This window comes from Pteropus medius, unplaced genomic scaffold (assembly GCF_902729225.1).
Source record: "Pteropus medius unplaced genomic scaffold, Ma_sr-lr_union100, whole genome shotgun sequence".
Taxonomy (NCBI): Eukaryota; Metazoa; Chordata; class Mammalia; order Chiroptera; family Pteropodidae; genus Pteropus; species Pteropus medius.
In genome coordinates this window covers 9,831,802-9,847,156 of record NW_024342467.1, presented here as the reverse complement: position 1 = coordinate 9,847,156, position 15,355 = coordinate 9,831,802, and positions in this window count along the sequence as shown.

The following is a 15,355-nucleotide window of genomic DNA, read 5'->3' as shown; positions in this document are numbered from 1 at the left end:
CTGCCAGTTTTTCAGTTCAAGGTCCAGAACAGACCTTCTGCTGCTTTTCATTGATCAAAGCAAGTCACAAGGGGAGCCTAAGACAAGACTTCTCGGTGGTTGTGGGGGTTAGGGAGAGTGACAAAGAATTTGTAGCCATCTTCAATCTACCTTAGTATTTATATTTAAAAGTGTGCATTTATGTTCCTAAAAGAAAAAAAAAAGACAAACAAAAAAACCATTTTATATTAGGTTGTCTATAAGGAAGATATGCCATTCTTGATTTCTTTAACTAAATGTCTTTCCATACAGGTCTTTCCATGGGGTAAAGGGTAGAAAGACATGGAGAGATAATATGTTACTGACATGTATTATAACTGGCATGTTTATCTTTACTTCTATAGTCTTATTTTAAGCTTCCAGGTAACAGTGTTATCTTTGATTTCTGTCTTCTGCTGTGTATGTGAGTATTCCTCTATTGGTGTCTTTTGTAGTTTTTGGAAGTAGAGAAATTTTGAATTAACTCTCTAGGGATCTAGGTATATTAATTTATTCTGAAACCTATATATTTTTTTCTGAAGTCATAAACAATAAATTCTGATTCTACTCCTTCACATAACACACAGCCAAGAATTTAATTTTCCATGGCCTGTGTGAACTCTAATTCCGAGTTTTTATTCCACTTAGGGTTATAGATCCAGCTTATTTAATTTTTTATCATTTGAATCTACTTTTCAACAACAGTTCTAGGATTTCTCATTGAAGTCTGTGATTATGTTTACAATAGTTTAATTCTCTAAATTTTATATTGGTTTCAATGAAACCTGCCAATCTTTTTACACCTGGTGTTTTTCATTTTTCTTTTGCTCAGCTGGATCCACCTTCAAGTACTCTTCTCAGGGAGGACACACAGGGATATCCTGTAATCCTTGCTCGACTGAGAGTCTTGGCACAGGCGTACCTGCCAGATCTTATTTTGCCTCTCAACCTTTTATTACCTTAAAATTCTATAGATATGTCACTCTTGTTTTTCTTTCAATAGCTTTGAAAAGAGACATTGGAGCATTCTTATTGTTTTCTTTCTGAAAAGTTAATTATACATTTTTCTTGAATTTAAGTTTTAAAAATTAGTGTTTATTTAGATATAGATCCTTTTTATTAATTTTGTCTGAATCCTGGTAAGTCACTTTGAATTGTGATTTTTCTTCAGCTAGGAAGAGTTTTCTTCTATTATATCTTTGACTGTTGCTTTACTTATGTGCTCTGGTTTCTGCACTCAGAAAATCACTATTTAAGTCTGACTTCAATTCTCTGTCTTTCATATTTTTCTCATCTCTTTTACCTCTTTGTGTTGTTTTGCTTCAAGTGTGTCCACCGTGCAGATATGAATTTGTAAATTATTTATGCTGTTAAAAATCAACAGCAAAGCAAATTTACATTTTTTCATTAAATATTTTTTGTACTACTTTCTTATTTTACCTATATTTGTATCTCTGCCTTTATGTCATCTTGATTTTTCCTATCATAGCCTGATCTTCTTTTAAAAAGATTTTTTCTTTTTTAATCCTTTTGAGGAGCCAAGCAGAAAATTTTCATTTTTACCAGCTTATTGTAGGATAAATTGGACTCCTTCTGAGGCTTTGGGGTGGGGGTTGGGGGCAATATTCTCTTTCCTTAAAGTGGCAATATTTATTTACTAATCTTTTCCACAATGGTCCACCAGGCTACTGAAATGCAACAAAAGAAAATCAACTAAAAGCAGAAAAAAGGAAAAACAAGGGAAAGACCTTAAACAGATCTAAGGATAAAGCAATATAAAATGCCTACCCTGATGGCCTACACTCTGGTATTAGTGGGCAACTATTTGGACTATGCTTGTAAGCAATAAATGGCAATACATTAGCCACAGTATTCATAAGACAAAAATGAAATTGTTAGGAGAAGCTCAGTTCTTCCAGACTCTAAAGTGAGGAAGATATTGTCCTTAAGGTCCAGCGTACATGGGATTCTCTACACCGCAGTGATCGATGTCCTCTCCAATACATGGAAGAGAGGTACATGACCAGGGTCATATGGCTAATGACATGGGCTAATGACTTGACTCCGAAGGCCATTCATATATGGAGATATTCAGAGCACGTGGAAAGATACATGGGTTACATTCACATTCTTTGATCTTCATAAACTTTGCTTTTCTCAACTAAGCTTTTGCTGAATGTTGGGCAGCCGTGAGTTTGAGATTGTTCTCTTTGGCAATTTGTGGTTTATGATGATCATGTTTCCAATTAAATTTATTTTTACAGGAAATTTTTGATTAAAATATAGTTAACAGATAATATTAGTTTCAGGTGTACAATATAGTTATTCAATATATATATAATGATCACCATGATAAGTCTAGTAACCACTTGTACCAGGTTATAATATTATTGACTCTATTCCCTATGCTATACATTACATCCCCATGATTTACTGATTTTATAACTGAGAATTTTTACTTCTTATTCTCCTTTCCCTTTTCACCTTCCTTTACCCCCATTCTCAATTAAATTTAGAACCACACCTTAATAGAATGTCAATAGTAAGGTCAATACTCTCTTGTGAAATTACTAGCAAACCAAACAAAACAATAAAAGCCCATATGACCTAAAACAAAAAATCATATAAAACTATTCTGTCTTCATTCAGAGGATTACCTAAAAGTCAAGGTATTATTCATGAACAGAATAAAGTTTCTTCTTAAAAACAGTTCACATCTACTTTAATGCACAGATGGGAATTGAAGCTCCAAAAGTCTACTTCTAGACCTTAGCTGTAACAATTTTAGCATGGAAGTATTTAAGGCAAGTATACTCAAATACTCAACTGTAGTCATACTACCAGCTCAATAAAGTACTCTGAATGCATTGCTTAATAAGTTGATTGTTAAATATAAATTAAAACTTGGGGAATATTATAAAAATAAATTTTGGTTCTTAAACTAATTGAGAGACATTTGGAGAGATGATCAGACAGGAGAACCAGGTGTCCATTATGGTACACTTTGATCGCGGCAATGAGATCTCAACATTTACATATTTGAAAATTCTTATTTTTTATCTGAAGGAGACTTTTTTCCCCCCAAAGTATATTAGACTACAGCTGAAATGGCCTCTCCTAGATTTTTGAAAAATTTTTGAGGTTTTTTTTTTTTCTTCCCCTTTGAAATTAGGGTTCTCCTATGGAAAAGAGCTAGGGAACTGACGGTAAATAAAAAATCAGAAATATCACAAAAATCCACTGGTTGGCTTATTAACCTGTAAGAATTTATATACTTTCTGGTTTTGTGCTCTTGGGTACCTTTTCCGCAGAAAGATTGCAAGATCATTTGTGAAAAAGTTTTTTTCCCAAACTGCCTAGAAATGTCTATTTGTCAACAGGCAGAACTTCCTCTCCTGGACATTTGAGACCAGGATAATCCTGCCTGGAGCAGGTAAGTAGGAAATCATCTTGCATACTTTCTCCCATGTCCAGTAAAAATACACTAGGTAGGTAGGTAGGTAGATAGATAAAGGATTAAGTGAGTTTCATTGTGCGGCTTGAAGGTAAAAAAAAAAATCTTAAAGGATGCTGTACAGCCCAAGGGGGCAGTGGCAGTGGGGTGAGGCCCCCCACCCCACCCCACTGGCGGCTTCCCTGAGTCTGTAGAGCTAACAGAAGAGCGGTTTTTTCCCCAAGAGGGAGCCTGAGCTATTTCCTTTAACAGGGCTTTCAATTTGCACCTTCAGGAAATCCTTGACTACATATTACCACAATGATTCCACTACAGCTGCCCTCATAATAAACAAAAAAAAATTCGTTTCCTCCACCAGAATGGGGTGTGTGTGTGTGTGTGCGTCTTAAAGAATATAATACTCAGCAAAATTTTTATGCCTTTTCAAGTGTCAGTGCAAAATATGGTAAAAGGCATCCGAGTGCAATCCAATTATCCCTTTGCCTCTCCAAAAGGATGATTGTTCTGGTGTGGACCTGACCCTATGACAAATCAGAATGAAATGGTGCACTTTAAGGAGACTCTCCTTGGCTGGGAACATTTAAACCTGCCAGTGCTTGGAGAGGCTGATGAAGGCTACAGCTGGGAGACTTGCTCCCATATCCACAGATGCTGCTGCTTAAGGATGTATTTCAACATTGTGGACGCCATTCCTATTATATGACAAGATGACAAATACTATCCAATGAACCACAACACATAAAAGGGAAAAATAACATTTTCTCACCTTGGGAGGGCTTGAAAGGTCCATCTAGCTGCAGACGCCAGCTTATATTATTTGCTAAGAAGGTTTCAACCTGGAGATGGGTTCAAAGAGCAGAATCTTAACTAAGAAGGAGGTTAAGATGAAATAAGGGTTTCACAAGAAGCCAGCCTGGGCAACACAAGATGGACTTTGATGAAATATTCTAAATCTAACTTTCTAAAGGGGCTCTGGTCTCTCTTTTTCATATCTGTATTTGAAGAGATGAAAATTAGTTCCACAAAGCAGAATCTCTTAAAATATGAGAAAGTTAAGGAGCATTCTAATAAGCACAGGCCACCAAACATCTGGTTCTCAGTCCTAAGCTACCCTGGTATCACTTACAAGATGATAATTTTGTTTTTATTGTTTCTCCAGGCTGTGACTAGATGAAAACTTACCATCTATGATCAATAGTCATTTTGTAAGTCAGCTCCACGTATGGATGCAGGCTCGGCTCGCACAGCAGAACCACTGTCATGCAGCTGTTCCCTTAAACATGCAGGCTTGACTGAGAGATTTCATTTTTCACACCCTGATCAAATAAAAATCATCCAGAATGGCTATTTTCTTCTACTCTGGGTTGTTTAAGTTCAACAAGTGTCAGGGAAATTTAATGGAGCATGTGGTAGCAAAATCAGCTAAGTGAGTGATTCTTTCTTCAATGTCCCTGCTCCCATAAGGAATGGTATTGAGTATTTGTAGACTGATTGAGGGCTGGTTAAATTGTATTCTGGTATAAACTTGGTATTATTTAGGAGCTGTGATTTTAAAATAAACTACTTCAGCTCCTAGGCAACCTCCACCTCTGAAAATACTTTATAGCAGAATAATAATCATATTTGTGGGATAATTAGATCTTGGCTGCTTAGAGGGACATGGATTGACACTGAGCTCTGGAGGCCCCATATTGTGATCCCATGGATAAAAGGAAGTTCATAGAAGAGGTCAGAACAAAGGTTCACATTTCAGAGCATCAGATTTTGCCTATATACTTGCAGAAAATTCATTTGTCTCCAGAGCTTCCTATATATATGTCTTACATTGTTGGCTGTATATTACTTCTTAGTGATAGATGATTGAAACCTATAAAATAGTTTGGAATTCCAACGCTAGAAATAAAAGGCACAGAGAAGAACTAACTAAATGCACAGGCCCTGGACCACAGCCAAATTCATATCTTGTATCTGCCTATCATCTCTTAGCCATTTGACCTTAGATGAGCTACTTAACCCCCCTGGACCTCAGTGTTTACAGCTGTGAAAATGGGGTAACAGCCACACCCTGAGAGGACTGGTGTGAGGTTTCACTAAGCTAATGCATGCACAGTGCCTCTCATACTGTGATCTCCCAATAAACAATAGCCACCACTTTGAGATGTGACAAAAGTAATCTTTGGGAATGTAGCGCTTGCTGAAGAGGTGCTTCATCCATGTAAATTAGTAAAATAACTTGATTAAGGATCTGATTATCTAATTTCCACATTTTCTCTTACTTGCCTTTCCATTAATATTTTATCAAATTATCATTGCATAATTCTCAACACAACCCAGTGCAGGACAATTCTGCTAGAGGACAGGCAGAGAAGGTTGGGCTCCCCATGAAGATTAGTAAAGAAATAAAAGAATTTGTCATCTGACTCAATGTACAATGCTTTGTAGGAGAATTGGAATGAGTTGGTTGAAGTACATGTTTATATTATGTGGGATATCAATTATCATGATTTTCTTCGCCATAATTGATATGGAGCATCAAGAGGTAAAGACAAGCATGTGTGTGCATATGCCTAACCCTCCACACATGCACACACATGTATTTGTACACACATACAAAATTTCCTTCTGGCATCAGTCCCCTTACATTTACATTAAGTTCTGCCTTCAATTCTAAACAACATTGCTGGCAAAAGAACACAGTTGCTAGATGAGTGTTTGAGGCACTGACAGCAGCCCCTGGACTCAAACACTGATTTGCTGGTGTTCTGCCATCCTCTATAAAGTAGAGATCATGTCCTCTGTATCAGTGATAGAGAAATCTTCAAAGAAGGGGTTAGATAAAAATGAGTATTTTAGTAAAAAATGCTTTTGATTCCTCTGTCACTATCTGAGATAGGAAGATGTGGAGTCAATTTAGTGAGCTTCAATTGCAGCTGACTTTGGAAGGAATAATATACTCATGCCTCTTTGGATGCATACCGGATAGGGAGCTCTCTTGAGAGCTGTGATTTTGCAGATTGCAATCTGATCAGACTTCCAAATACAGAGTATCCCCTTAAAACAGAGAGAGGTGAATCCCTGTATCTTGAAAGACCAGTGTTTAAGGGCTTCCCAATTCATATCTAAAAACCTGTAGGAGGTTCTCTATTTTTATAATTTTCTTGTGAAGATTGACATCGAGAAAAGATATGAGAAGGGCTAAGCTTTATAAGTAAGCAAAGTAGGTTCCCGTCTTTACAGGGAGATTTCAGAGATGCAAGAAAGGACTCTTGTCCAGTGTTTTGACAACTTGACCTCAAAGGCAAGGGAAGTAAAAGTAAAAATAAATGAATAAGACTACATCAAACTAAAAAGCTTCTGCACAACAAAATAAACCATCAACAACAACAAAAGGCAATCGATGGAATGGGAGGAAATATTTGTAAATGAAACCTCCAATAGGGGCTAATATCCAAAATAGATAAAGAACTGATACAACTTAACAACAACAACAACAAAAAAAAACCAATTTAAAAATTGACAGAGGACCTGAACACTTTTCCCAAGAAGACATACAGATGGCCAACAGATATATGAAAAGATACACAACCTCACTAGCTGTTAGGGAAATTCAAGTCAAAACCACAGTGAGCTACCATCTCACCCCTGTTAGAAGGGCTACTATCATTAAGACAAAAAATAACAAGCGTTGGAGAAGGTATGGAGGAAATAGAACCCTGCTGATAGGAATGTATATTGGTGCATCCGTTTTGGAAAACAGTATGGAGGTTCTTCAAAAAAATAAGAATTGAGCTATCATATGACCCAGCAATCCCTCTTCTATCTACCCCTGAAATTTGAAAACACTTATTCGTAAAGATGTATGCACCCAATGTTCAAAGCAGCATTATTCACAGTGGCCAAGACATGGAAACAACCTGTGTCCTTTGACAGATGATTAGATAAAGATGTGGTACATATAAACAATAGAATACTATTCAGTCATAAAAAATGATGAAATATTGTCATTTGTGACAACATGGATAGATCTTGAGCGTATCATGCTAAGTGAAACAAGTCAGATGGAAAAGGACAAGAACCATATAATTTTACTCATATGTGAGATGTAAAACAGAAAGCAAAGAATGAATGAATAAGCTGATAGACGCAGACAACAATATGGTGGTTCATCAGAGGGGGAAGGTGTTTGGGGGTGAAGGATAGGGGTGGTGAGGAAGGTAAAGGGGGTCAAACACATGGTGATAGAAAGAGACTAGACTTTGGGTGGTAAGCACGTAATGCAGTATACAGACGAGGTATTACATAGTCGTACACCCGAAACATATATTATTAACCAACGTTACCTCAATAAATTTAATTAAAAAAAGAAAGGCCTCTTGTCATTTACATCCCATACACCTCTACTTGCAATGTCAAAAAGTGCCACCATAAAACCTGCATTCTAAAATCATTTTCTTTGAAGTCGCAACTTTGGTAGGCAGGAATTAAAGTGCTGAGGTGGGGAGTAGCTGGGGAAGGGAAAGTATAGAGAAATGTCTTCCTCTTCACAGTTTTATGCAGAGCCAGCTTCATAGCGAGTAACCGTGAGTGACCTTCAGGGAGTGAGACTATAATAATCCACACAATGAGTCCAATTAAAATGAGCACAAAATTGAAAACGAACAATGTGGCTGAAAGTAGTTAGTTGGCTCTATTATATGCGAGAACCTTTGGTGAAACACCCTATATGTGACCGGAAACCCTGGCACTACCATAAAATTATTTTTCTTCTCAGAGGGAGTACGTACAATAGACTGCAACGATCTCCAGCAGGGTATCCTGAGGCCTCTTCCATGAAATGACCTGTTGTCAAGAAGAGGGAATGTGCCCTGGTTAGAGCTCCTCTTCCTGAAATCATACACTTTTGCTTTTTATGTTTCTGCAAAAGAGTAGGCCGACGCTTGTCCATCCACGTTCCAAGTGAGGCATGAGAACATTGTGTTTGGCTGTCACCATGGCCTTTATTTCTGGCTGGAGTTAGACACAAAGAGAGGTAAGAAATATTTCCTTCTTTTGGAACGATTATCCAGGGTAACAGCAGGGGCTTGGCTGTAGGTCTTGAGCAAAATCCTTTGGTACTCAGCCGTAAGGTCAAATGTCCTATATTAGCTTTGATGCGTGTGACTGCACAGATAGGTGAAAAATCTCACATCCAGGCAGAGGACAGGAAAACTTTCGGAAATACGTGGCTGTGCAACTGACAAGGAATAAGGAGAGAATGAACTCCTTGAACTGGTCTATTTCTTGGCCTCCTTATATCTGTTGGAAAGCAATCAAGTTTTACTAAGTGGCATGGCTAACTGAGTCTAGAAATCCCCATTCTAGGTGAATCTGTAAAGGCATCATCTTGGGAGTCTTGGTCAGAACGTCAGAGAATAGTTGGCAGGTTAAAGAAAAAAGCATATAACGTAGAGATAGGAACCGTCCTTCATATCATAAATACATCCCAGTAAATCTACTGAATAATACAAATGTAAGACACTGTGCACATACAAAGAAGAAATGGTAGAAATTTCATGCTGATAACTGAATACATGAGAGAGAACAGCTAGTAGTGTGTCTCAGAAGGAAGGCTGGCACTCACCACAGTCAAGCACTGGCTTGTGGATGGCCACTGAACTTTACTTTCCAAGTTCTTCCATCTGCGTCCAGGTGAATGCACAGTATCATGTTTCCTGGTCTTGGAAGGGAAGGTTTTCAAGAACAGAGAGCTTTAAAGAATTTTTAAAGTTGATATTTCCAATTCACTCATCCATATACTTATTCAGGAAGTATTTATTTAGAGCTCAACCATGTGCCAGGCATTGTACAGGTGCAGTGGATTCCTTGGTGAGGGGGAAAATATCTTCATCTCTGCTCTCATAATGCTGACGTTCTAGAGGATGCAGTAGAAATCGATCACACCAATAAATGTAAAATCCCATCCTTGGTCAGTGTTAGAAAGGAGAGGAATATTTACTGTGAGAGCAGAAGATATGGGTGGTTGACATAATCTGGAGAGTAAAGGAAAGTTAACTCTGAAGAAACAGAGACCCAGATGAAATCTGAAGTATAACTTGGATCATTTAGGTAAAGAGGTAGGGAGGAAGAAAATTCTAGGCAGAGGGAACAGTATGTGCAAACACCTTGTGGCAGGAAGGGTCACAGCCCATTCAAGGATTGAAAGAGGCCTGGGGTGCAGAGAGTGGCGGAGCATAGGGGAAATGTGGCTGGCAAGGTAGGTCTGGATCACGCAGGGCCTTTTAGGCCATTTTAATCATATCTCTTGCCCTAGAAATACTGGCTTTTAAAACCTAGTACTGCCACAAAGCAGATAGGACGTTCTTATATTTTTGAATGCTCAGGACTCTGTACAATGCTGAGTGTTTCCAGAAAGTAGAGTTCCTCCCAGGGCTATCACATGTGGCCCCTTGGGTCGGTAGTGTGCTGCACGTTTCTATCTGACTCTGTTGTGACTGAACAGGCTTCCAGGAGCTGCGGGATGGGACAGCCTCAGTTAGATGTTCTCTGATCAGCCGACAGGGTTGTTTTCTCTAAATGGAGACTCAAAGGACACACTTGAAATTGAAAGTTGTGTGAAAGGAATCTAAATTGGTTAAATGTCAGATACATCCATGATTTATGTCTCCTTTACATCTCACTGCCGATAAAGCTAACACTCCTCTATTAGTTGGATTTGTGTGTGTATGTGTGTGTCTATAGGGGAAAAAAATCCAAGGCAAGGAGACTCGAGGGCCTTATTCCTCCTGACACAATAAGGTCAGGGAAACATCTGACTTGGGAGAAATGCAAATTTCATGCCACGCACTAAGCAAAGTCCCTATTAATTTCTTTATTACACAAGCAATTATATTCATTGTAGGAAAAGTAGAACATTGGTACAACCAAGAAGAAAACCGAAAAACTCCCAATTTAATTAACACTTTGAAATATATACTGCTGGATATTTTTTTCCTGTGAGTGAATGTTTGTGTTCCTTTCTAATACGCCCATGTTATTGAATGAGTGACGTGTTCACTTTTGATAGAAAACCCATTCCCATTCACAGTGGAGACTAGATTGAAAGCAATTGGAGACGGAAAAGTCACAGCCTCCATCGTGAAATGAGTGTTTTCTTGTGAAAACTCAAATTCTACAACAAAAATTTCTGGCTTCCAATTTTCAACATAATTATTTTCTTTCAAATAATTTCAGGCGATGATGAGGATAAGTAAAAATACATTATGAGGAAAGGTAAGTCAATGTCTTTAGAAAAGTTTCGATACTCAAAAAGAATTCTCCAGATACCCGACCAGGTTTCTCACCTATGTTTCTAGAGGCGTGGGAATTCCTGGGTCACATTGATGCTTCTTATGCCAGAAAACAGTCTGAGTTGTGTGCGTTTTACAAATTTACATGTACTGTATATATTCATTTCCCAGGGCTGCTATAACATAACAAACTGGGTGGCTTAAAACAAAAGATATTTATTCTTTTATACTGGCCAAGAGGCCAGAAGTCTGAAATCAAGGCATCGATGAGATTGGTTCCTCCTGGAAGTTCTGAGGAAAGACTTTCTTCTAGCTTCTGGTGGCTGCCAGCAATCCTTGGTGTTCCTTGGCTTGTAGCTTATAACACTCCAATCTCTGTCTTCATTGTCACTTGGACATCTTCCCTGTGTCTTCTGTCTTTGCATCCAAAGCTCCTTCTCCTTTCTCTTATGAAGACACCAGTGGGTTGGGTTTAGGACCCACTCCAACTCCCTATGACTTAACCTTGACTGGATTACATCTGTAAAGACCCTATTGATAAGTAGGGTTACAGGAACAGCCATCTGGGATTAGGACATATGAACACATCTTTTTTGGGGGACACAACTCAACCCACTATCCTATATATTGTATAATTCAGTGTATAATTATTTATCTCATTTATTACTAGCAGCAGTATGGGAAAGCAAAACAAAATTGCGAAGCAGTTTTATTTTCATTAATGATACAAGAGTCCTATCTGAAATTTTCCATTCGATACCAAAAATACTGAATACTCAGAACAAAACAAAACAAAACAAACCCTTTCCTTTAGCACCCTGTGGAAAGACCTTAAGCCAAAAACAAATTAAATCTGGAAAATAGAATGGGCAGAGAACGGATTCATGAGTCCTTAGAATATTATCTTCATATATTAATTAAGGATGTATTCATGTACTAATTTAAGGATAAAAAATGCAGATAAGAGTATCCTGTAATGAATGAGCTTTCATCCTTAGTATAAGAAATACTGCTGTGTACATAAAAATAAAGCAAAACAGATGTGAATTACTCTACAATTTTAATGGAATTGGGATGGAGTCTATTTGAAAAATAGGTTATAAAAAGGCTTAGCTTCTTTTTAGGCAGGATGTTTCAATATAAACTCTGTTTTTTTCCCTGAGACTTTGGGACATGGCATACTTACTGTGAGCACGAATCCAATAAATTATAGTATGATTTGTTTTAATCCATACTGAATTCCCATACATAATTACTTTTTCTAATTTTTATATAATGTGTTTTTATAAATTAGAAACTTCCTATAAAATGGAGTCCTGCAGACTGAATATTTGCCCCCAGATTTACAGTGTTGGACAAGAAATGCTATGTTACAGTGACCGTCATATGAAGGAGATAAGGGGAGGGAGGACCTGTGCTCTCCGTGGATCTCCTTAAGGGCTTTGCTTCTCCAGACTCGATCCTGTGATCTGCCGCAAACCCTCCACTCTTTTCTGCCCCGCCTACACCCCATGTCCATTGCCACAGACTTAATTCTGTTTGTTGCACCATTTTAAAAACAAAACAAAAACAAACAAAACTAATCGGCTCTTTGGACAGAGACTCCTGGTGTTGAAAAGTCCCTCATCTGGGACTTCCATGTTGACCTGGGATGCCTCTGAATGGTCCTGGCCAGGATTCTCAATCTAATTCTGCATCCGGTGGAGGCATCCATTTTCCACAGCACAATTTCAGAAGGATTCACTCCAGGGTTTACAGGATCCCTTCTCTAATTCAGGTGGTATTAAAATGGCTGGAAAGATTTTAGAATCTATATTCAGTCATATTAATCATTATAGGATACTCTATTTTGAAGGAACGCTAGTAATAATAGCGGAGGAAAATAGATGGCAAATTCTGTCATCAATATAATACAGTAAAAGGACAATTCTCTCCTTATTCTGTCATGAATTGCATATTAAACGGACCTCATAGAAAAGTACTGAAGTACAGAACTATAGCTTTAAAGTCTCTGTTTACAGATATTTAAAGACTATGGTCTATGGTTTGGACCTGAAGTTTGCTTTGTGGCTTTACTGTTGTCTTTATAAACAGTGACATAAGTAAGAGTGTGAACACAATGGACCTGTTTAAACACAGATACTCTGGGTTCCTTTCATTGATGGGCAACAGAGAAAATTACTTCTATTGCTGGCAGTTGAGATTTCATGGGTGTACCCCCTCCCCACAAACCATTAATAATTTTTTTGTTAGACTGCATAATTTATAGTATCAGTTTTGAATGCATAATGTAATATTGTATACCGAAGGGTAGTTAGTCTTTCTTCAAATAGGTTACCGAAAAAGAAATAAATACCTAGATTAAATTTCCATACTCGGGCAAGAGAAATGAAATAATTTGCTGAGTTGCAAAAATATGTAATGGACATTGTGAAGATAAAGTCTAAAAAAAATTACTTCATTGTTCTAGTCATCTCAGATGGTTTCACTTTGAAAGCAATTTATAAGAAAAATGTTGCTACAATAAAGTATTTTTAAATGAGTCAAAAATTATCTAAATATTAATAAAATGAGGCAAAATTAGCTTAGGAACTTATATTATAAAAAAGTGATCATATTTATTTTAGTGCCCTTGATTTTTGTGAATGAAAGGGTAAAGGAATCTTTTAAATATGACATTGTAAGCAAGAGCTGGAAAATTTTTGCTTATCTTTATATTTCACCCTAAGCTTTATTCTAAAAAAAAAAAAAGATTACTAGAGCATTACTTATATTTCTAGAAACTTGTTGTTACTAGAGATTTATTTATAGATTTTCTGTGGTTGTAAGAAATACAATTCATGTTTCATGTTGGGGCATCTACTAAAATGACTATATATTTTTTCCAAACCACCATCTGCTCCTTTCTTGTGTCTCTTATAAATCAATAATATTATTTAGTCCTTCTCCTTTTGCTATTATCATATTTTTCATGAGTCCAAACCCCTTATTTTACTAAGCTTTTGTCTTCCTGAGAAACTATCAAACTTCAAATGTGGAATTGGTAATAGACCCCGTGGGAATCCCAAACAGAATTATAATTTTCTCTGGGCATTGGACACCATTTGTTTATTCTTCTGAAATATTATTTTCATTATAACAGGATTATGTTCATCAGGAGGTATGTTACCTTCCTTAGTGCAACCTCACGTTTTCCACTTTAGAAAGACAGGAGTAAAGAGAAAAATAGGAAAAGATTAATTAATGCATACACAATGGTGAAGTTAAAGGATGAGTTAATGACTCGTAGATGCTTTTAAAATAAGTATATATCAAAATCATTGGGAAATATGATTTGTAAAAGTAACAAGTTTTGGTTATATCTATAAATGAATTATTCCATAAAATTCTCTTTAGAGCGGCTTGTGATTTTCTGAGACTGTTTTCAGAACATGTGTATTTTTACTTTTAAAATGTAATTTGCATGTAATAAATGCTTTAATATTTCCATTTAATTAGTAGGTGCTCTTAAACATACAGAACAATGTTGTCTAGATTGTTTATTAAATGTGACTTGTAAAGACTGTAAGTCATAAATTATTTGGTGTTCGGCATTTTTCCCTATTCTGAAGTATTCTGTAAATAACACTTTCATCATCATCATAATTAGTATCTTTTAAGATGGAACTCTGGGGGAAAAATTAAATGCTGATTTACCTAACTTTTTTACTCTCTTCCTAAATGTCAAGTTGATTTACAAAAGCTTAGTAATTTTGCTGATGTTTGTCCATGTTTATAAATTCATGACATTTCTAAATTTAGAAATTCTTTGCTAACATGATTAGAGTATTTCCTAATTTGTTCCCCTCATCTGGATTGAGTTGTTCGCAAAATAAAGGAACTCACACACTCAAGCCAGAGAAATCATACATAACCTTGATAAACTCCGCAATGTTAATGCTGTTTTGATAGAGAAAACCACAAGTAATGCAAATAGCAGCCTCTACTCTCCAGTACAGGTGTGTAATAAGCACATATAATTAAGCCGAAGATACATAATGGTTTGTTGTTGGATACGCATTTACAACAGATGACTACACTCTTAATGCGTGGCTCATGAGTTAGGTAATTTTCTTATATCTCCACTCCTTGAACAGAATATTCCTCAAAGACTTATATACAAAACGATGCTGAGCCTCTCACACAGTAGATTCCCACTGCTGCCTGTAATTTAATGTCTTTGCCATATCAGCATTACCTAAAGATGATTAAAAAGAGCATGTAAATTCACAAACAAGTCATTTTATTCTTCAACTTAAATAATTTAGAAATGCCCCCCAAAAGGAAACTTATCAAAATGTAAGCCTTTCGACATGGTTTCCATCTTAGTGAAATATATCAACCATGCATTTAATCACTCTTATGCATAAAATACGGTTTATGGCTCTGCTCTATATATCACATAAACTTCTTTGTATATTATGAATCTGAGTCCTTTAAAAGGCATAAAGCAAATATGAAAAACTAGTAAGGATTTTTAAAAATCAGTATAGAAACAGGCAGCAGTGCATAAACTATTTTCAGTTATTTTTAATTCTATACTTCCTTTAGGTTTATT